This window comes from Coccinella septempunctata, chromosome 2 (assembly GCF_907165205.1).
Source record: "Coccinella septempunctata chromosome 2, icCocSept1.1, whole genome shotgun sequence".
Classification (NCBI taxonomy): domain Eukaryota; kingdom Metazoa; phylum Arthropoda; class Insecta; order Coleoptera; family Coccinellidae; genus Coccinella; species Coccinella septempunctata.
The window spans coordinates 21,138,569-21,159,725 of record NC_058190.1 but is presented as its reverse complement, the minus strand read 5'-3'; the positions used below and the strand labels follow the sequence as shown (position 1 = coordinate 21,159,725).

At 33.9% G+C, this 21,157-nt stretch overlaps 1 protein-coding gene and 1 long non-coding RNA gene across 3 annotated transcripts in view; both read right to left on the bottom strand.

Moving 5' to 3' along the window:
• The window catches only part of LOC123307845, a 50,971-nt gene that overhangs the window by 6,762 nt on the left and 23,052 nt on the right, over positions 1-21,157 (bottom strand). The window lies entirely within an intron of this gene.
• LOC123307846 lies at positions 12,497-14,172 on the bottom strand. Of its 2 annotated transcripts, none has more exons than XR_006537015.1 (5): positions 13,999-14,172; positions 13,705-13,895; positions 13,410-13,649; positions 13,159-13,352; positions 12,497-13,064 (listed from the first exon to the last, which is right to left on the bottom strand). It is a non-coding gene; the product is annotated as an uncharacterized LOC123307846 (long non-coding RNA). The 2 variants fall into 2 exon arrangements; XR_006537016.1 differs by having other exon boundaries at positions 13,414-13,649.

The following is a 21,157-nucleotide window of genomic DNA, read 5'->3' as shown; positions in this document are numbered from 1 at the left end:
CATATGATGATCCTAATTCGTAATGAAAATTGATGTACAGTATAACATATTGTATTTACAAAGTTGCTAAGGAAAATTTTCTGCACTTTTCAACTCATTTTCAGTTTACAATAGAAGTACAGGGTGTCCCAAATTCGAGGTTAACTGGAGAGCATCTCAAAAACTATAAGGCCTAGAGGAAAAATCTCCAAGTATCCCCGATCTCTTTCATCGAAATAATTAGATATCAGAAAGCAGATCATAGATATATTGATTCGTTCTCGAGGTACAAGGCGTTTCTGGGAAATATATCTCACCGTTTCAAATATTTCGCCATATTTTGGTTTTTGTTGGAGTTATTCGGAAAACTCCAATACGTTTTTTTCAGTAACTTTTATTTTTAATGTGATACTCGTAACGGATCCGTAAAATTTCAAAGATATAGAGGAGAGTCTTCTTTATAAACTGGGACACCTTGTATTTTTCAACGCAGTTTTTTAGTCGCAGATGTGTCGGAAAGCATCCCGTTACCGGTTTTTCAAAAATGTCTGCCTGCCAAAGATATCTAGTTATTGTATTCAATTATTTTCAACATTATTTTCAGTAGCATTTTTAATTTTTTATGCACAACTGAACATTAATTGTGGATTAATTGATTAATAACTCTTAATTCAATTTTATTTTTATTTTTCTCCTAGATGTACTGTAATGAAAATTGAGCTAAATATTGAAGAAATTCATGTGTTCAATTGATTCACTGAAGAAAAATCACGTTAGTGTAGGTACATCATGATTCTTGGCATCGTTTCTTATTGCAAACGATAAAAAAAATCCAGAATATTCGCCCTCATTATTGAGGTATTCAATTTGCAGTTTGAGTAACATCAATTCATTGTGTTGAATACTCAAAGTTAATATGTAATTGTTCGATATTTTTTTGTGTTTGCAAAACTCAAAACACTGTGGAGATTTCAATTATCCTTCTTCAAAATCAGAATTTATTCAGATGTCAATTATATGATAAAATTGGAAAAATATGATTCACCTAATAATTTTATTCCTCCGTTATTTGTGAATCGGAAAAAGTATCGTCGAAATGCATATTTCGACAAGCATATTGGAACATTGAGAGAGGAGCAATATAATGGGTTGATATCCGCTTCCCTTTCTAGTTTATTGCTTCACAACTCTCCACCTCTATCTTTTGTGTTTGCCGCCTTGGTATCCCTGCCGATTTCGGTGGACCAGATGTTCTGAATGAACTCGAAATGGAAAATTACCGAGATAAAAACTATCCCATAGGTCCCTAAATTGACACATTTTTGTTCATTGCACTACATCGAAGAAAAATAGAAAATAAGAATTATGTTCAGTCCGTACGAAGTAAACCCACATAGTCCACACTAAAATATGAATCTGCATTTGAAGGATGAACAAAACAGAAAATCAGATTTTTTTTAATTTTCGTCTCTCTAAAAGTAATAATAAAATACAGCATTCCGTTCATATTCATCAATTTACTGCATAATAACTTGAGGTTTATTATTATTAGAGTATTGGATATTGAACCTTGTAAGAATAATTAACTGAATCAAACAGTATGTATACACTGCTTTATTTTATTTCTATCATCAAGAAAACATCAGAAGGCTTGAGAAATTATCATATTTAACCTCCAAATTTTGAAATGTAGATTTGTTGCAGCGACGTTATTTTTTTAAAGGATGTTATGCTACTGTGACTGAGCAATTTTCCTCAATTTTATATTTAACTTCAAAAGTTGCCTGAGTGATACTTAATTCACACATACAATACACAAAGTGTTTGAAACTTTAGCCATTGATATTAATAAATTTGTCCCAAATACATGCCCTCTCTTTTTTTTAAAGAGGTCCAGAAATTAGGTGAAAAAGATTATTGGTTCAACCTGGAGAAGAACTATATGAGAAAAAAAATTTTGTTTTGAATTCCATGCTACCAAATTTTCGAAACTTCTCCATTCGACTGAAGCTAACTAGTGGGAAAGTTGTATTCGGAAATTCAAATTGAGTCTTACCCATTTTTTCGGCTCTTTCCAATTTTGTAAATGAAATTACAAAATATTGACATACTGGGTCTTCAGAATATAAATGTAATTATCAATTTTTTTGAGGCCAGACCTGGAATACGGCTTTCTCATTATGCTGATCGACAACACTCCGAACAAAAGCTTACGAATCAAATATTACAAAAATGTGTAGGGTAGTTCATAAATTATGATTAATTGAAAAAATTAGGGAAATCGATAAATCAGCCTGCATATTGGTAATGAAGAATGATAGATCTATGAAATATGGGTTATTTAGGAGCATTTCGGTTTGCTCCATCTATCCGCATTTCCCAATTAATCTCTCTGTATATAGATATATTCTTTTGATAATGATTAATAAGACAATACTCTTTACCTAGTTCAATAAAAACGAATAAAAAATATTATAATTTTTTTATGTATTTCGCATTTCTGAATGACTTCAATAATCGTCACATCGCGCATCGGTAGAATTCTTACCAAATCAGAATATCTTTTCCTTTCAACAATATACATAGTCAAATGAATGGTAATGTAAAGCATACATCCGAATATTCTCTCCAAAATATTATTATTGGATATGGACAAAAGGTAATCACTAAGAAAAAGGCATTTTTTAACAAGAAATACATTCTGCGTTTTACATTCGTTTTCCGAAACAAATGGTATGGAGATCATTTCGGTAATCTCGGAGGCGGTGAAATTTTTTTCATTCATTAAAACAAAATCAAATTTTTTTTTCCATCATATGCCCGATCATTTGAAATTCAAATATTTAGGTATGTGTTCTTCATTTATGCCAACCAAACTGTCTTGAGGAAATTTTAAATTGGAATCCGAACTGATTCATATCCAAGTTGTCTCTGGTGCAATAAAAACTTGAAGTCAACATGGATACAACTGCATAATTTTAATCGATAAGTACAAGGTCACAACTAGGTCCCAGTAATTATCTTTTGGGCTATGTTTATTTTACTACGCCATTCTCCACAATACTGTCCCAATAAGTATCGCTGCATATACTTCTGTCGATCCCCAAATGTTACGCAACATATACAGAACAGAAATATCGATATAATTTCGTTTCAACAATATACATAGTCAAATGAATGGTAATGTATAGCATACATTCGAATATTCTCTCCAAAATATTATTGAATATGGATATAAAGTTATCACTACGAAAAAAGCATTTTTCAACAAGAAATACATTCTGTGTTTTACATTCGTTTTTCGAAACAAATGGTATGGAGACCATTTGGGTTATCTCGGAGGCGGTGAAATTTTTGTCATTCATTAAAACAAAAACAATTTTTTTCCATATGCTCGATCATTTGAAATTCAAATATACAGATATAAGTTCTTCATTTATGTCAATCAAATTGTCTTGAGGAAATTTTAAATTGCAATCTGAACTGATTTTCTATATCTAAGTTTTCTCTGGTTCAATAAAAACTTGAATTCAACATTAATACAACTGCAGAATTTTAATCGATAAAGACAAGGTCACAACTAGGTCCCAGTAATTATCTTTTGGGCTATGTTTATTTTACTACGCCATTCCCCACAATACGGTCCCAATAAGTATCGCTGCATATTCTTCTATCGATCCCCATATGTTACGCAACATATACAGAACAGAAATATCGATATAATTTCGTTTCAACAATATACATAGTCAAATGAATGGTAATGTATAGCATACATCCGAATATTCTCTCCAAAATATTATTGAATATGGACATAAAGTTATCACTACGAAAAAAGCATTTCTCAATAAGAAATACATTTTGTGTTTTACGTTCGTTTTCCGAAACAAATGGTATGGAGATCATTTCGGTAATCTCGGAGGCGGTGAAATTTTTTTCATTCATTAAAACAAAATCAATTTTTTTTTCCATCATATGCTCGATAATTTGAAATTCAAATATACAGATATAAGTTCTTCATTTATGTCAATCAAATTGTCTTGAGGAAATTTTAAATTGGAATCCGAACTGATCTATATACAAGTTGTCTCTGGTGCAATAAAAACTTGAGTTCAACATGAATACCACTGCAGAATTTTAATCGATAATGACAAGGTCACAACGAGGTCCCAGTAATTATCTTTTGGGCTATGTTTATTTTACAACGCCATTCCCCACAATACGGTCCCAATAAGTATCGCTGCATATACTTCTGTCGGTCCCCATATGTTACGCAACATATACAGAACAGAAATATCGATATAATTTCGTTTCCACAATATACATAGACAAATGAATAGTAATGTACACCTCCAAATCAAAATGTATATCAATATATACGGTCCATACGTTATATACATTCGGTCCCCATATGTCCCGCTGCATATATATATATATATATATATATATATATATATATATATATATATATATATATATATATATATATATATATATATATATATATAAATATATATATATATATATATATATATATATATATATATATATATATATATATATATATATATATATATATATATATATATATATATGTGAATCGGTCTTTTCGGGGACATTTCAGAGCATGAATTGGTCCATTCGGGGACATTTGGCCCATTTGAGGACGGTCCTCAAATTGCCGATGCAAGGATTGGCTCTTTTGGGGACGGTCCTCAAATGGGACGTCTTTTCGAGGACTTTCGAAAAAATGGAAAGATATAATTTGTTTTTCTATAATCTGGACCTATGTTTTTCTGAATGATTCTTGACGAGTGTGAACTTAGCATACCTTTTCGAGGTTTCCAGTGGCTCACTGAAATTTGTTCATTATTAATGAGAACCAGCCTAGGTTCTCATTAATAATGAACAAAGAGTTCTCAGATTCGCTTGGATTTCTATTAAACAATGAAAACGAGGGTTAATTATAGGAATGATTTGGAAAATTAATCACAATAACAAACTTTCTATGCAGAACATTTATATCAAATTGATTGATTGAAGAGAATTTCATTAACTTTCCCTAGAATGCGGGATAAGTTTCCAACCTTTGATTTCAAAATTTAATATCTCTAGAACACTACAATGAGATTGGGCTAGTAAAAAAATTATATTGATGTGAACGTTCGCTGAATGTAATGGGATCCAGGGGATGAATTTCCATCGCCCAATTTTCAAAAATTGATATCTTCGAATTAATCAACTTCGCATAATGAGACTGGGCATGTAGAATTGTTATATGGTTGTGAACATTCGCTGGAAATTTCTTTAACTTGAGGATCCAAGCGGTGCAGTTCCATCCCCTAATTTTCAAAATTCAATATGTCGGGAACGTTAGAAAAAAACTTCAGATTCGTTTGCCGGAAATGATTTCAACTTTCGTTCATTGAATGCAGTGCCCAGTTTTTTCATTCATAATCAGATTACTCCTTGAATTCTACGCAAAGTTTCAAGGGCGCAAATCAGCGCAAACTAACCTATCAAAATTCAACACAATTTTTTTTCGAAAATCAAATTTTCAATTCCTCGAATCATTCATATCAGTTAGTTTGTAGAAAAGTACGTTAGTACGTTTTTCATTTTGGGCTTACTACTGTTTTTAATTATAGTCCTATATATTTTAGACACATTGCAGTTTGAAAAAAATAAAGCAGAAAAATCAAAGACATTAGTAGTTCTATATGAATTAAGAAGCAACACTCTCATAATCATTTCATAAAATTATGTTACACAAATCTATTCAAACTTGGGTATGCATTCACAGTAAGCCTAAAAATGCGGTAATATTTTGTTCTGGCAACACTGAACAAAGCGCACCAGCAAAGGGATGAGTAATTGATGCAAGAAGGAACCGAGATCTGAATTCCAGTAGCAGGTAGAAAAAGCGAACGCTCGCTTCTTTGAAGTTGACACGATACTTATTGGAACAATATTATTATGTTTCCTATTCGACGTCATGAACAAGACATTGGATTTATTCTTATCAGGTTGAAAATGAATTCTGAATTTATATAGGCATGAATGAAATGGAACTTGTCTAGATTTCAATCTTCTATCATGAAGTTATAAGAAATGGGTGTTTTTTGGGTGAATCATACCTATAACAATCGATAAGACTAAGAAATTATTTTTCCACTAATGAACATTTTTTTATCAATCATATAAATTATCGTCATCCAAACTGCTAGTATCAAAATTCATTAAAAAACGACTCGAAGTCATGAAATGAACCTACTTTAAGTTAATTGAAATTTCAACAATTTTGTATGTTTCAAGAGGAAAACCTTAGATAAACAATTGGAATTTTATAGTTAACCTTTGCTATAGATAGTCATGTTCAGATACATAAATCTTGTGCTTCAAGCAAAACGAAAAATGTTGAATTCATTGAAGATATTTTTTAGCATTTCGAAATACCAGTTTGAAGTTTCAAATGAACAGGAAATTGTCCATAGAAAACATTAATTCACAAACTGGATCTTATTCAAGAAAGAAAACTAATGCCAGAATATTAGTACCAGCCCAAATCTAGTCGTAATGGATATAATTGAAAATAAACAATTCCAATGTTGAATTGAAAAAATTTAGTTTCATTTTATGTAAATTGAATTTTTACTACCTCCTTAAACTATCAGGCATATACCTTAGGTTTAATTGGCAGTTTCTATGAAGAATATAATTTTTCTATATTATTTTGTATTTTCTAGAATAAATGAATTGAAAAAAAATGTCCAATTTGGTTATCAAAAGCGGTAGTTTTGGATATCAGAAAAATTTCAAATGGAACGAATTTAACTCTTGTTCTGATATTTTTGCATATTTTTCAATTGAACACCTAAAAAATGATTTGAAAATTTCAACCTCTTATACATGGTGTCCCAAGTTCGAGTGTCTATTAAACGTTTCTGGAGAACTGAACATATATTTTGAAATCTGAAAATTGGCATTATGATATTGTTCGAAATTCTTTACTAAGCTTAAATATTTTAAGAGACCACTTCAGGTTATACAGGGAGCGAAAATAAATTTGTTGAAATTTTTTTTTCGATATCTTCGTTTCTCATATGATTGAGTATTCAATTTTGAATAAAATTCCCTTAAAATCATTGTATCTTTTCGAATACTTTTCAAAATATCGAGAAAAAACTGAAAATAAAAGCCACATATTCGTAGTCAGTATTAGGTTCATTTTTCTTATTCTCAACAACCATAGCGTGAACCTTCCTCTTAACATCAAAGTTGTTTTTCTTCTCTGGGTGGTTTTTTGTTAATTAGTCCAGTAAAGGAAGGGATGAAATCACTTTTTTGCGGAAAGAGCTGCATTTTTGATATGTTGTTTGTTATGAAGAGAGAAACATATGGTCAAAAACGCAGGTGTCAAAATTTTCAGGATTATTGAAAAATTCGTGAAAATATAGAAAAAAATACGGTTTTCCTGAAATTTTCGCGAATGAGAAGGTTTATGAAAAAAAGTTTCAAACAAAAGTTGTACAGCGGAAAATTTTAGCCGAAATTACTTACTTTCCTGTTTTCGCGATTTTGTATACTGATTATTAAGGTATTTCTCTAACACGGTGTTATCACACTGTTATCAGTGAATTCGCAATTTGGCGCCTACTGCAAACTGCAAAGCGAGCGGCCGTAAACGTCTGAACCTCTTGAACAGGGTAGGATTCAAGATGAATTATCTGGAGAGTGTTATTTGAAATTCCCGGTCTATTTTAAAGAATGAATAACAGCTCGTTTGGGCTATCAATAACACTAAGTTTGAAATCGGTATTTCAGTGACGAATTGAAATGAATAATTGCCCCAACAAAATTTCATTTTCATATTCTCAAGTAAATCGTTGACGAGATTCTGAATACTTACAATAATAGATTATTGTATAAATATTTTTCTGTCCCATCTGAAATTAGCATTAGTATCTTTTCATAATAACAATAAAATGAAGGTCCTTATGATCCTATTCATCTTTGTGAACACCTCAGGAGATGATATTCAAATTCTCACACTTTCACTGTATTTAGTTCAACAGGTATTAATTTAATGGATAGAAATATCTACCGAAGTGTGGTAGCTACATTGCGATTTTATCTTTATTATGCACTCAATCAAAATGGAAGCTATTTATTTGAAGAATTATTAGTAAAAATAAAAAACTGTTTTTCCTGATATTATTCGATGCAAAAACTTTAATTTTTATTCAATATTGTCATTGCTCTTCAAATAATAACTACATACATCTATTCAATTCAACTTTTGTCCCATTACTCGGAATAAATTCCTTTCCTTCGTAGAATTACCTTTTATTTCACTATCAGAAACATACCTACGTCTAAATTATTTTTCTCGTATGCATCTTAAGAAAATTCAGCCAGGAATTCGAATTCGTTCAAAATTGCGGCTGAAAAGAATATTAGTTTCTGAATTAATTGAATTTGCATTTCAATTTGGTCAAATTAAGAAATTTCCTTTTTAAATTACTTTTTTTACTTATTGTTACCGTTTTGTAGGACTCTGCAGAAGGCATAGTTATTTGCCGAAAGCTAGGTCATATGACCATAAAAAGGTTTCAACATCAGTCGTATAAATTTGACCAAATAACCCGATAATCTCTACGTTAATTATCATCAGTTGGTCGATATTTTTTCCTGAAATTCCTCTTCAAAATTTATCCAAATCAAGAATTTCTGACTTTTTTCATTTTACTTTTAGCCTCCCTGGAAGAATCTATATCGCCTTCTACATAGGCGGATTTAGGGGGGGGGGGATGAGATGGCACGTGCCCCCCAGATTATATATTTGTGTACTCTGGAGATTTCATCACAGTATATCTTCTTGGACATCTTCAGCAAAAAGCTTAAAAGAAAACTGTCTTTATCAAACATTCAATATTTCTATTGTATTGACACTTTGATGAACCTTTATTATACGTACTTGTTATTCTTGACTTTTTGCCCATCCGCCCCTTGTGAACACCTAGGGTTCCATGTAATAAATGCAATACAAAACGAGACGGGAGTCCAACTCTGGCGAATATCTGCCAGATGTTTGGTTCAGCGTTTAGATTCAGGTAGTCATTTCATCGAGCGTCGAATTTCAAATTTGTTGCCATTGCGCTACTCTACTAGGGATGCAAAAAACAACAAAATCATGTTTCACGAAGTTCAACCATCTTCTCTTAAAAAATAGCGTATTTACAGGTGTAGGTACCTACGTATTAAATTCGGTAGAAATTCCAATGTAGAAAGGGCGCACATTGATAACAGATGGTTTTTTTATGGTACGGACGTGCTCCGTAGTGTAGTAGCACTTAGAATTGCAACATTCATTATTAGGTGGGATTGAAATATTTTTGGATATCATAGGTTAAAATCAGGTCAGTTGTTGGATTGTTGACTTATTTGAGATAAGTTGCAAATTTAAAAGGAAAATAAAAATTAGGATGATATGCTTACTTAATTCAGTATCGATACTTTGAATTTCAGTATTCAATTGATATCGAAACCGCAGCGTCAAATATCGAATAAGTATATGGTATCGATATGGAATACGCTGTTAAGGTAAGCGTATTTTTCCGTCCCGATGCGACCCGGCCTGATCGGCCTAATGGACGCTTACCTTTAATCACAGAACAGACCCATGACTTACTTTATGCCTTTAATCATCAGGCCCGGATCTACGATTTCTTCTGACCGGGCAAAAATTCATGATGACGCCCCTCCACTCAGATTGGATATAAGAATTGAAAGCTTTAAAAATGTACAGTCTGATAAAATTTGACCATAATCATAATCTTGACAGTTTATTTTTAGGCAACCCAATCGCTGTATATTCTTTTACATCCCAAATTTGATATGTAGGTATGTATTTTTTTTTCATCCATTGAACAGATGGGTACAATCTTTTCCTATTCGTATCCCTGATTATTAGGAATAATTGGCGCTTCATCTATAGAGTATCCCATCATTCCCATCACGATTTAGAGAGAAATATCCATTTGGAATTTTGTGGTCCCAGAACTACACAGGTGTCCCAATTTCGAGTGCCTATTAGACGTGGCTGTAGAACTGAATATAATTGAAATCTTAAAATTGGGATTATGATATTGTTCGAAATTCTCTAATGAGCTGAAATATTTTTGGAGCCCTAGCTAGTGAAAATAAATTTGTTCAAAAATATGTTTCAATTTTTTCCATTCTGATATGATTGAATATTATATTCAATTTTGAATACATTTATGTTAAAACCATTGTATTCATTCAAATAGTTTTCAAAATAACGAGAATAAACTGATAAAAAAGTCAAATATTCCTAGTCAGTATTAGGCTCAACATCCTGAGCGTAAACCGTTCTCATAACATTCAAGTAGAAGAATGTGGAAAGGTCATGCGTTTTTAGAATTTCAGAAATATCATCACAGGGTGTTTCAAATTTTGTGTCGAAAACTAAGATTTAAAATATGTCATAACTTCCCGTTTTTCAAATTAGAACCCTATTTTTTATGATTGCGTTGGATTCTGCAAAGAAGAATAATGATAATGATTTCTGATTTTTTTTCCATTTTTTTTATATTTTGTTCTTAATTCTTTTTTTAGAGTACGATTTTTATTTTTCTTTGCAGAATTCAACGTTATCATAAAAAATAGGATTCTAATTTGAAAAACAGAAATTATAACCAATATTCGATAGCAGTTTTCGACACAAAATTTGAATCGCCGTGATGATATTCCTGGAATTCAAAAGATGCATGAACTTTCCACATTCTTCTACTCCGATGTTATGAGAATGGTTAACGCTCAGGATGTTGAAAATAGTAAGAATGAACATAATAGCGACTACGAATCATAGAAATCATAATATATATACTTACTTGACTTATTCTCCAGTTTTTTCTCGATATTTTGAAAAGTCTTTGGAATGGATACAATAGTTCTAATAGAACTGTCCCTATTTAGAATTGAATACCCAATCATATCAGAAAGGAAAAAATAAAAAAAATTTTTTTTTGAACGAATTTATTTTCGCTCAGGCTTCAAAAAAATTCTAGCTCAGTAGAGAACTTTGAACAATATTTTCAAAGTTCGAATATGTCCAGTTCTCCAGAAATGTCTAATAGGCACTCGAACTTGGGACGCCCTGTATAGTTCTGGGATCAAAAAATTCCAAATGGATATTGCTCTCTGAATCGTGATGGGAAAACCTATAGATGAATCGCTACCAATAACTCATATAACTTAGGAATACGAATAGGAAAAAAATTGTATCCATCTATTCATCGGTGTGAACCTGGCGTACACGTTTCTTGGAGTTAGCGGCCGATTGGCCAGTTGCGTCGGATGTGAAATTAATAATATCGTAACTCCCGTTTCGCGAACAGCAGCTATTAGAAATTTATAGAGATTCTTCGGGAAGTCATTTCGGATGGTTTACCCTGATATCAATTGTTTTTTTCACCTGAAAGGGTCAAAACAAGGTGAAATCGAATATGAACAGCTCGCAGTGTTCCATATTTAACATCGAAATTCATCGAACACGACGGCCTCTATACATGAAATTTTCAGGGAACGTTTATTAGGTATCAATGAAGTACAGTTGTTAATTTTATGACCTATTCGCTATCAAGATACATCGATGACGTTTTCTTCTTCACATGAAACTCGCAAGGAACGTTGATTATGTGCTAATGAATTACTATTATTAATTTCGTGATCTTCGGAGGGGGCTGAGGGGTGGAAATCTCACCACCTGCAACGCCGTATTCCTTTTCGCTATCAAAATTTATCGATGATGATGGCATCTACACAGATGGTTGTTCGTAAAAATGCTTTGTTAGAATTCCCAGCTTCCGACAAAGGTTCAATAAGGGCCTGAGCGGTCATAAACTCATCTGGTTTGTGCTTCATTCCAAATGCTACCGATTGCGAAAATGAGCAAATTGAGGTATTTCAGATAAAGCTGGTTCATGACCGTAACAAATTTTTACAATAATTTCACGACGTTTTTCTATGCTTAGGTTGATACCATATTGTAACTGTTTTTTATTACTCATCAAGTACCACCAACCCCTTGATAGCATAGGTAGTCCTTAAAACATTCGTTGACAATAGTTTGTAAGAATCGTTGCTTCGTACATAACTATGAGGTGAGATTCCACCCCTCAGCCTCTTCCGAAGATCATGAAATTAATAACTGTACTTCATAAGCACATAATAAACGTTCCCTGCGAGTTTAATGTGTAGAGGCCATCGTCATCGATGAATTTTGATAGCAAAAAGGAATACGGCGTTGGAGGTGGTGAGATTTCCACCCCTCAGCCTCTTCCGAAGATTATGCAATTAATAACTGTACTTCATTGATACCTAATAAACGTTCCCTGAAAATTTCAAGTGTATAGGTCATCGTCTTCGATGAATTTCGATGGGAAATATTGAATACTGCGAGCTGTTCATATTCGATTTTACCTTGTAAATTATACAAGTGGACAATTTTGAGTAACACAATTTTCAAAAACTCAGCCCAAGAATTTGTATTCAACTTATGTATAAATAAACACTTATGAACAAAGAAATGGACTGGTAAAGACCATCATATGAATGACCATTGGAAACGAGCCATCATCAAGGTTGAGTAGTGACAGACCGGTTTCGCTCTTACCAGTCCATTTCTTTGTACATATGTACTTGCCTAAATAGGCATGATATTTTCTTATTAATAAACACTTATATATAAAAATCTTTATTAAGAACAAAAATGATGTTATATGATAAAAAAAAAACACCAATGTCTCATTGTCAGTTAATAATTACCAAAATTTGAAAGATAAAGAAAAGAAATAGCATACACAAATATTCTTTAACTCCCTGGCCAAAACACTCACAATCAATTTATATTTCAAACATTTTTGTTGAATGGAATGCGTGCAAAATAATTAGCTCTTGGGGATTAGAATGTCAAAGTAAATGATCTCAATGCAGGACTGTATATCTGTGTTGATAGGTCTTTCAACTTCCTCTCAAACATTTATTCCTTTACCAGAAAGAGGAGCCTACAAAGAGAACATAATTGATTCTTATACAGAATAATGTTTATTCATGAGGAAAATTAAAATATTTTTATGTTGGATTTTGTGAACACTACACCTTAGAAGCACTTATAGATGACTGTGATGAAAGGATTTACTCTGAAATATAGCAGATTATTCAAGTTCCATAGCTTCGACTACAGAATGAACATTACTCCGAAGCGAAAAATAGTTCTCCTCATGAATATGAAGTTTGGCCTTGTTTTATCCGAACTGAATTCTTCTTCAGCCATGTCCCAAACATAGGTTTTTCTAAAATAACAAAAACATATTTCAATAATGAATCTTTAAATGCCACACCTAGCTTACCTACTTCGTTTGATTGCAGAAACTTTAGGTTCAATGTTTTCTCTGTAAATATTTTCTCTGATTGAACAATTTCTTCTGAAGCTTCTTTTCAAAAGGTTGGGGAGGGTCTGGAGGTTTTACTCATGTATATTGTATGTAGGTATCATAACAACAAAATAATTGGTAACTAATTTTGCCCTAGGTTTCCTCTTCGGAAAAGTGTCCTCTGATAAAGTACTCATACTTTTAATCAGAGAAGTGCTAAAATATGAATACAGTCTCAAGAAGTATTTTGAACAACAATGAAAATTCTCACCTTGAAGTCTTAGTCTCTTTGCTCTCAAATGTAAAGAGTTGGAAGGGCAATGGGCTAACGTTTACTAATCTTATCACAAATTATATCCAGTTGAAGTGATTCGGGCATAATATGCCCGAATCTAGGATTTTTCCGATCAATTTCCAAACCTCAAAGAGAAAACCCATCATTTCGAATCTCGATTGGGAAGGCTATAACAAAAAAAATATTTATCCATTGAAACCATATAATTGAAACCAGTGGTATGAGTCGACACTGAAAACCAAAACAAACATAAAGTTAACCTATACTTACGAATGTGTTCCATTTACAGAATCCTTCGGATTTAATTCATGAAATTATCCGTATCTTACCATTATGAAAACTTTCTTCGAATAAATTTCAGAAGTTTTAGACTGTGAAACACTGCCTGTAACGCTAATTTCGAAAATAATTACAAATTCATACAGATTCCAAAGGTAAACATTCCGATAGTACGGAGTTGCCAAATTGGGCAATTTTTGAAAATTTTGACACCTGCATTTTTGTCCATATGTTTCTCTTTTCATAACAATTAACATATCAAAAATGCAGCTCTTTCCGAGAAAAAGTGATTTCAGCCCTTCCTTTACTGGACCATTCTACCTGCTTTGGGAATTCGCATCTCGGTTCCGTCTTCCGTCTTTTAACTCATCCCCTAGCTAGAGGGGCTGGTCTGAGCAGCGTTGCCAGATAAATTTCATTACAGAATATTATGGCGATTTTCCTTGGGGGCATTGTGACTGCTCACCTTAATTCAAATGAATTTTTGTTACATTATTACATGAAATGATTATGGGACATAGTGTTGCATTCCTCGAAACGATGATACATATTTTAAAATTATTAATGAATACATGCCAATTATTTGTTATCAAATAACTGCTACTCAGTATATCAATGGATGATTTGAATAATACAGTTCTTCGCTCAATAAATACATGCTCTACATAGGGTGATAAACTGCGATGGCCTATTAAGAAGTTCAATTTAATTATCATTATATCCTGAAAGCGAATCCAATCATTTTATGAAATATTGGTTATGATGATGTACAGGACTGAATTTTTACATGAATTCATTTCTTGACTTTTATTCCTTTAAATTCACAGCATATTGAGCATAAAATCGTTCAAAGAAGTGATTCACCATTGTAAAATCCAGCTTCAATATATGAAATTCAATAATGATTTAAATTTTTTTTTCGGTTGCTAAATATCATTTTTGTTCGTCAAGTGGTCAATACTATTAGTGAATCAACTCATTTTATTGCAAAAATATAAAAAGTAAGTCTACTACAACAAGGTACGAACCATGATATTCTAGGCGAAACCCAGAACTAGCTGTTCGGCTACGTGCGCCCCTTTCAAATTTTGGGCATATCAATTCTAATTGAAAAGCTAAAGTTTAACTTTTGAAGATCATTTTCTCTGAATCTATTGAGCGTTGCGCTTTACCATTTCTAAGGAAGATCACCCCAAAAAAGTCTCATTCCAAAATGAATTCCCAAGATAATGCCCTCCTTGTGAGCTTCCCCCCCCCCCCCCAATAGCTCAGGACACCCCTAATTTTGCTGGTTTCCCTGAATTTGAAACATACTAAGACTAAAATAATTACAAGATCAGCAAAAATATCTAAAAGTTCTCCCGTAAAAAGTCGGGACTGGTTCCAGTGTATCCGCGCCTGAATCCTGGTGTGCTAATGTAAAATTTCTTCGAAAAGTATGAAAAGTGGTGTGTATTGCAATTCAGTACAAAGCTGAAGAAACACAAAAAAAAAATTTTTTTCGAGCGTCCCCAAATGGTCACATACATGCATTTTTCCCTATAGATAGCAAAAAAATTCACATATGGGCAAACGGATCGAATTATATGACCCAGAATTACAATGCGAACCTAACTATGTCATTATATTTGATATATGAGAAATATATGAAATGTCCTCAAAAAGACCGATTCGCATATATATATATATATATCTGCCGACCCACGATAAATATGCTCGAGCCGCCACTGGTTAAAGTCACCTTCGTCCAAGCATGCAGTCCAGGAAGAGCATTGCAAACAGAATTTCTAAATCTTTGATGCATTCTACTGACATTAATCATCCTTTGATGATTTCCAGTCCCACTTCTATCTACGCACAAGCTGACTGACCAGCTCTGTCCCGATAGGACGTTGACTGACTATCATAATTTTGATTTACATACTGAAATACAAAAGTTTATAAAGTTTCAGCCTTAAGAAATTGATTTTATTATGTCGGTGATCACGACATGTTTGACCGCGCGCCCTGAGGCGCATGTTCTAACATCCACTTGACTGACGGCAGCATTTTGTTGTATATTATGATTGTAATCACATGAGAAAAAACCAGGCTTAATAAATTCAGAGACTTTTTTTGGCTCTGCCTCTCCGTCATTCATTCATTCATTGCTGTATCCCGTTGCCGGGAATGAATCTACAAAAAGACGAAAAAAGAGAAAAAACAAAAAGAAAAGAAAAAAAAAAGGAAAAAAAAAAGGGGCGAACCGAGGTGCGAATTTTTCAGGGCTAATTGCGACTGTGTGCTCTCCTGTGACAGTGGAGGTTCGTCTATTACGTTAATGTCAGCTGATGTGCTGATCTCCTTTGGCTGTTGTGCGAAAATTGACCTTATCGACTCGAGTGATAAGAAACGGCCACAGGCCCCAGGTGATGCTAGATGCGTTTACATTCGTGCTGAAAAATCTCGAATTTCTGAAGTTTTTTCTCGTATTTTCTATCTGTTTTCCGAGTCGAGAGTAGCACGCGCCTATGCTCAGGTTATTCGTCTCTCGTTTTGCATTTTTCGCGGACATGGACGTGCGGTGGTTTTGAAAGAAACAGAAAATTCCCAAACCTCTAAATCAGCTGATTTTCCCCTCTTACCTCTCCCACTCGGTGCTTACGAAATTAGTCGTACAAGATTGAAAGACTGCTCGTAAAAGCACCCATTCTAGTTAACTATAATCCAAAATCCAAATAATCCTTTAGTAATATAATGTGACGCAAGTTTAGATGGTTTTGGTGCGTGTTTGTTGCAAGACGGTAAGCCAATCACGTATGCCTCCCGAACGTTGATTGATGCAGAAAAAAAGATACGCCAATATAGAACGTGAGCTTTGTGCTATAATGTATGCCGTTGAAAAATTTTATTATTTAGTGTACGGAAGAGGTGATTAAGAGATTAATGGAAATTTTTGCTTCATTTTGTTTCCCTGATAAAACCGTATGTGATAATGTACTATTCAATTCATATATGTTTAAAGATTTCACACTAGTGAAATCTTAATGTAATGTCATATGTCATAATGTAATGTCATACCTACTAAGGTATGACATTAAAATCATTCATTCTAGTCCAAATTATCCAAGAAACAATGGAATGGCTGAAAAATCAGTCAATATCTGTAAAGAAATTCTGAAAACGTGTGCTGATGCAAACAGCAACTTTCAAATATATTTATTGAAATGTAGAAATAGTCCAATACCGGATGTAGGTTTGTCACCTGCTAAATTATTTCTTGGTAGGCGTCTGAAAGATAATATACCTTCACTGAGTGCTCTTCTGAAACCATATTTAGTGAATAATAGAAAATTGATGAATAATTTCAATGATAGACAGAAAAAAAACAGAAATATTTTATGATAAAATACAAAAAATCTAAGGGAAGGAAAGGAAAATGATATAGTTAATTATAGATTAAATAATGTATGGAAAAAAGGTAGAATTTTTAAAAAATGTGAAGAGCCTCGTTCTCACACAAGATGGTAATAAAATACGTCGTAGGAATAGGTAACAGATAATTTTAGATAATCATAGAAATAGTTTCAATGAAAATTTAGGGAATGAAAATAGAAATACTAATGATATATTGATGTTGACCGATATCATTTGAGAGATAGAACAATTCTTAAGAAGCCAAGTATGTCATAGTTTAGCTAATCTATTTTGTTCTCAGTTTGGGACATAATGTTATAATGTATTATAAATTTGTACTTATATTGTTGATATGATGATGTATTTTGGTGAAGTGATGAAAGGTGTAAACCACTTGGGAGAGAAGATATAAGGTTATTGAGCAACACATTAATCATAAAGATGTATGTTTCCTAGAATATATTGCGAGTTGCTCAGTGGCTGAAATCCCCACTCCCATATTGGGGGTATGGACTTTGGTACCGGTCAGTCGATAGACAGCGTAATTAGAGGGATATTGCATTATTATAATAAACGAATAAAAAGGTTAGAAGTAAAGCGTGGCCTTTTGAAATATTGGTTTTTGTTGGCGTTTTACAGTATTTAATATACGTAGAGCTAGTGTGGACTGTATTTTCGGAGATGTTGCGAAAGCAGACACAAGTACAGATTTCAAATCAGTAAGAGACTGAACATAAAATGTCTTACCGACAGCCAATGGTGTTGGGGGCTTCCTTGAACTGGCAGGCCGGGAGGGATCCCTCAAATATGACCAGTCACTTTCCATACACTGGACACTGGACGAATTCTGAATGCTTCAATTGAAGCTAATTAACTCTAAGGCACTGTCTCTATCAGTTAACAATTTGTTCAGATGAATGCGGTTTTCACACAAGTTAAACGAAAAATATCGAATAAGCGAAATCACTGTTTGATTTATCAAAAATGCGGTAAATGCAATAGCTATCGAAATGCACTGGTGCAGTTTCTTAAGACAACTGTTCTTTTTACAGTTTAACACCACAAAAAGGGGTTTCATTACATATGGATGCGTGTTTTTCCAAAATGAGACATTTATAGTTCAGCAACTCACATTGCGAAAAACTGCATTGTGGGTTGCGGACACAACATCCTCCGCGCGCGAGAAAAAATGACAAAAAAATTTGAAATAAGTGAAAAATAATAATAGGTTAGCGAAAAAACAGAAATCAAAATGAATGCAAGCATCATAAATTACACTCATACATCTCTCTAAGATGGTAAGGGACATAATTTTACTAAAGGTCTGTCGAATACACCTTTAGACGTCTTAACAAACGCGACTCGAGGTACATCATCGGTACCTGGATAAAATGCAATAATTCGACCTATAGACCAACGGCAAGGAGGGTTATTGTCGTCTTTAATCAATACTAGTGTTCCCAAATTCGGGGGAGCAGTAAAAGTCAACCACTTTGAACGCTGTTGCAGCGTATGAAGGTATTCTTTGGACCACCGAGTCCAAAAGCTTTGATGCAACTTTTGTATTTTGTAGCAACTGCCAACGACTTAGACGGTTGCTTGATAAATCGGTTAGATCAGGTACAGGCAGACCGGAGAGAGGCTCCAGAGTGAGAAAATGTCCTGGCGTTAACGCAATCACATCTTCAGGATCAGATGAGAGCGGACTTAGAGGGCGAGAGTTCAGAATGGACTCTATCAATCATAAGAGCGTGGAAAATTCCTCGTAGGAGAGGAGTTGTTCGCCCAATACCCGTTTCAGATGGGTCTTAACAGATTTCACACCGGCTTCCCATAGTCCGCCCATATGGGGCGCAGAAGGTGGATTGAAATGCCACTCTATTTTTTCGCGAGAGGCAGCGTCACGCATAAAACGATTTATTTCGCGATAAGCACCTACAAAATTTGTACCACAATCGTTGTATATATGGTTACAACGACCACGTCTCGAGATAAAACGCTGTAGAGCGGCCAAAAATATTTCAGACGACAAATTTGAGGCGAGTTCTAAATGCACAGCCTTGGTGCTACAGCATATAAACAAACATATATATGCTTTAGTAGTTCTTATTCCACGGTGTCTACTCATGGAGACGGAGAATGGGCCAGCGTAGTCAACGCCTACATGAGAGAATGCTTTCAACTGTGAAATTCTAAATCAAGGAAGATCTGCCATCGGTGGCTGAAACGTGCGAGGATTGGATCGAAAGCAACGTGTACACTTCGATATACAAGAGAAAATAGCTCTTTTCGACGACATTATCCAAAAGCGTTGAACCAATAGAAAATTTAGCGTTCTTCGACCAGCGTGAAGATATTTCTCATGATAGTAACGAATGATTAAATTAGTCAGAGGACTTTTACAGGGTAAAAGTAATGGATGCTTCGCTTCATAGTTTAGTGAGGAATGCTCTAGCCTACCTCCAACTCTTAAAGCTCCAAAATCATCGATAAAAATATTGAGGCGGCGAAGAGATTTCGAGAAAATCTTTGATCGAAACTCCTTGAAAAACTCCACACTTTGTGTGCTTTTCACCAATGTCAAAAGGGCGTCATTCAGTTCCGATGAGGACAACCAACCAAGTCTTCGTTGTGACTTGGAATGGCTCAAATTATGCTTAAAACGCAAAATGAAACCAACTATGCGGATCAATTTAGAAAGCGATGAGTAATTTTCGGTGAGAATATAAAATTCATCTTTAGGCGGTTGTGTAACAAGAAGAGACAAAGGTTCGATTACCACTTCCTCGTCATGATATTCACTAAAAACAGGCACTTTCAATTCTTCCCATAGAACTGAAGGTCCACGGAACCATAATTCATTGCACATGAACTCAGATGGCAACAGCCCTCTGGATCCTGCATCGGCAGGATTATTTTTTGTGGGAATATAACACCACTTCGCGTAAGGGATCTTGGACTTGATTAGGGAAACTCGGTTGGCCACAAAAATTGGCCATTTATGCTGTTGACCATGAATCCAACCCAAAACTACTTTGGAATCTGACCACGCAACTAAATTACAGAATGAAAGCTGACATTGTAAGGTCTCTTTGACATAAGATAAAAGCTTTGCTAAAAGAGCTGCGGCGCATAATTCCAATCGAGGTATTGTGATCTTTTTCAAAGGAGCGACTTTTGTTTTAGAGCACAAGAATTTGCAATATATTTGATCATCATATACAACCCGAATATAAGCGAGGGCACAGTAACCCTTTTCCGAGGCATCACAAAAGCCATACAACTCGTATTTAGCCTCAGAATTTTCCTCGAAGAGTTTTCTGATAATCTGAAGATTTGATAATTGCGATACTTCTGTTTTATATCTTTCCCATAAACGAAATATTTCCACCGAAGGCTCATCATCCCAACCTATCCCGGCGGCCCAAATACGTTGAATCAAGATTTTTAGAAAGAATGTAACAGGTCCCAAAAATCCGATGGGATCATAAATTCTAGCCAACTCTGACAACAAATGAAGCTATGTGCATCGTCGATCAATAAAACGAACCGAAAAATGGAAAGAGTCCGTAGAGGGACGCCACTGCATTCCTAAAATGCGTAGGGAGGCATCCTCTTCAGTCGATTCAAAGAACCTTTCATTTAAAGAAATATGCGATTCTGGAAGATCATCTAATACAGAAAGATCATTTGATGAGAATTTTCTTAGCTCGAATCCACGCAACAACAATAATTTAATTAACTGCGTTTTTAA